Source organism: Thermobia domestica, chromosome 11, assembly GCF_964235325.1.
Source record: "Thermobia domestica chromosome 11, izTheDome1.hap1.1, whole genome shotgun sequence".
Classification (NCBI taxonomy): domain Eukaryota; kingdom Metazoa; phylum Arthropoda; class Insecta; order Zygentoma; family Lepismatidae; genus Thermobia; species Thermobia domestica.
In genome coordinates this window covers 238,320,628-238,324,060 of record NC_137464.1, presented here as the reverse complement: position 1 = coordinate 238,324,060, position 3,433 = coordinate 238,320,628, and the positions used below count along the sequence as shown (strand labels likewise).

Below are 3,433 nucleotides of genomic sequence, written 5' to 3'. Positions count from 1 at the left end.
TTCACGAGTACCGGTTTCACAAGCTAAACAACAGTCTTTTACCGGGATCAAGTTCGTGAAATGTTATCAATCTAGTGGTGAGTACACAGCAGACAACAACAGATGGATTACACATTATTAAATCGGTTCCGGAAAAACATAATGGACATTATAACAGAAAATTATTTTGACATAAAATGATGTGAAGAATCCATCATTATTTCGATTAATAATAATATTACAGATACGTATAAAACACTAACATCTATGGTTAAGGGTGTTGACCAAGCTTCTTCCCATTAATGTTTCCGTTTTTTGAAGATTGTGAGAAGTAGGTCACGATCACCATTTTGGAAAGCAAGCAAGACAGAATTTAAGTAATTCTATGATCTAAAAGGATCAGCGCTGTAAACAATTTACTTTCTGAATAGAAATTTGAATAGCTATGAATAATGATGTCACACGCTGACTACTCAAAAATCTAAACAAGAAAATAAGTTGTTTACAGGAATAATCCTTTCAGATCACAGACTTATTAAATTCTATCTTGCTTGCTATCCAAAATTGTGATAGTGACCTACAACTTCCCACAATCTTAAGAAAAAGAAAGAAAGAAAGAAAAGAAAGTGGTGGGGAGCTTAGTCAACAGCGTTAACATATACAATATAACTCTTAATTACCGAGCGGCCATAGATCAGTTGGTAAAGTGTTGGCTTCGCATTCGGAAGGTCGCAAGTTCGCGTCCAGCGGCCTACCATCCTGACTAAGGATTTCCAGCTTTTATCCCTCTCATACCAATCAAAGAATGTGATAGTACCTATAAAACTAGGCCTTAACCAACTTCCTTCCCATATGCTGTCTCGTACCCCATCCCGGCGTGTACCAGAGATGCTTAAAGGCCTTAAATGAAAATGCTTAATGCCTTCTGCGGGCGTGGTCGCGGGCTCTAAATCCCGCTGGGAGCCCTCCGCCTCGGGTACAAACCCGAGCAATGGTTCGGATCTCACTTTAACCTGTAGGTCCCGTCGTTACAAGCTCCTTAGCTTGTTTAGGACGTTAATACAAATTCTATCAATAAGGAGCACATAAAAGACAGAAAACTTACCTGCAATATAATTTATCCAGCTTTCCATCCTTGGTTGCAATCTTGTGCAGATCTTCATTTTTTTCTAGAACAACTCCAATGACATTCCGAAAATCCGCCTTTGCTCTGTCCACATCCGGGATTGGTATTATGACATTATCTCCCACTTCAACAGGTGGATGGGTGGCATCAGAGATACGTTTCATTTTCTTGGCCTGCTTTGACAAATTTTCACGTGCTTCTTTCCTGGATGATGTGATATCAACCGCACTAGGACCAGCCTCATTTTCTCCTTCATCAAATGTTTCATGTTCACTAAGGCGCTCATTCATGTCCTCAATAATACTCACGAGGTCGTCCTCATCGTTTATGTTTTGGAGAACATCTGATGACAGTGCTGAAGTCGTAAGTCCTACTCTTGGCTCAATGCCGAACATCGCACGGTATGGAGACTGTTTTATTCCGGAATGATAAGCTCGATTTTTCATAAACTGAACAAAGCGGAGACCATTTGACCAGTTTGTTGTTTTATTATCATGCATCCACGAGGCAAGCATATTTTCTATATCTTGATTTGCCCGTTCTACTGACCCTTGGCTTTGGCTGTGCCTGTTCTTTCCGTTGACTAACTTAAACTCAGGCCAGAGTGTCGTTAGTTCCTTGATGACAGAATTAACAAACTCTCTGCCATTATCAGAATGTAAAATGCAGGGGGCACCAAATGTCAAAAATATGTCTGTCAGTTGGTAGGCTACTTCTTCAGCTCTTCTGGTTTGCAGCGCTCGCAGTAAGACAAACTTCGTCAGATGATCCTGGTATACCAGGATAAACTTGAACTTACGATCAGGGTGTGCTTGCATGTCTATCAGGTCCACTTGACATCGGCTGTTCATTTCTGTGTCAAGTATTGGCTTAGAAACAAAGCCCTTCTTTTTCATACTTTTCTTCCGTTGACATGTTTCACACATTGACAGAAAAATATTTATCATTTGAGTCGTAACGTTGGCATATTTCCTAGAAGTTTCAGCTTCCATTCTATCTCGACCTCCGTGTCCCACAGCAACATGTGATGCTTCAATAACATCAAAGATCTCCTCGGCAGGTAAGTAGTACTTCACAGGCTCACTATTCGACACCAGTTTTTTTGTTTCACCAATTTCCAAAACATTAAACCGTTTCAAACGTCTGTACTGTAAAGGTGTTTTCTTTGCAGCAGATTTTGCCTCTTCAACTTCAGTTAAAAGTTTACTGTAAACGTCCTTGGTCATTGCATTATAGTGACTGTCTTTTTCATTTTCCAAACGAATAATTTCTTTTAAGAATCTTTCCTTCAAAATTGTTTCTTTATCGGACTGACTCATTACAACGAATAATCACCTCACACTTCCCGAAACACTAACACACGCGTAGCCACGACAAGAGAGACGCACCTGCACACTTTACAAAGGCTCCGAACAGACTGAGAGAAAACAAAACAATACTTTCCCAGCAGGAGCAAGTCCGAACTTACAGAAACACTGTTAACTGATCCATTTTGGTCAGAACTAGTATTAACTAGTAAAAACTGTATATGATTCACATTATATAGTCTTTTTCGTTAATTCCAGAATTACCTAACTAACATAGTAAATTCTAGTATTGACTAGTTAATACTAGTTCTTTCGAAACGGCTTTGAGAAAACTAGTTTTAACTAGAAAATTCTAGCTTTACCTAATTTCGGGTTCTGACGGTAACATATATATATATATATATATATATATATATATATATATATATATATATATATATATATATATATATATATATATATATATATATATATATATATATAGGGTGTAAAGAAAGGTTGTTTACAACGCTTGCAAGGTGATTCTACAGATGAAAACAAGTAAAAATGTCTATGTAACACAATGTCCACCTCGGCCTCCTAACCGAGTTACGCACGTCCAAAAGGGTGGGAAAATGAATTTTGAAGGCTAATTCTGGCAAAACGACAAGAGATAGAAGGGCGGTGTTAGGCGGCTCACACAGACTCTCAACATGGACTATCCAAAGATACTAAAATTAGTTAGATGTGTACAAGGCGTGCACAAGGGTTTCCTTAAAGGATGAATCACTTTGCCCTTATAACGTCCGCGGCATGCTTCGCATCCTTTGGGGAATCCCTTGCGCTCGCCTTGTACACATCTAATCTTAGTATCTTTGGATAGTCCATGTTGAGAGTCTGTGTGGGCCGCCTAACATCGCCCTTCTATCTCTTGTCGTTTTGCCAGAATTAGCCTTCAAAATTCATTTTCCGACCCTTTTGGACGTCCGTAACTTGGTTAGAAGGCCGAGATGGACATTGCGTTACATAGACATTTTTACTT

At 39.0% G+C, this 3,433-nt stretch overlaps 1 pseudogene; it reads right to left on the bottom strand.

The window, feature by feature from the left end:
- Nucleotides 1-1,080: 1,080 nt before the first annotated feature.
- LOC145665506 (KRAB domain-containing protein 2 pseudogene) lies at nucleotides 1,081-2,331 on the bottom strand (annotated as a pseudogene).
- Between the last annotated feature and the right edge of the window lie 1,102 nt (nucleotides 2,332-3,433).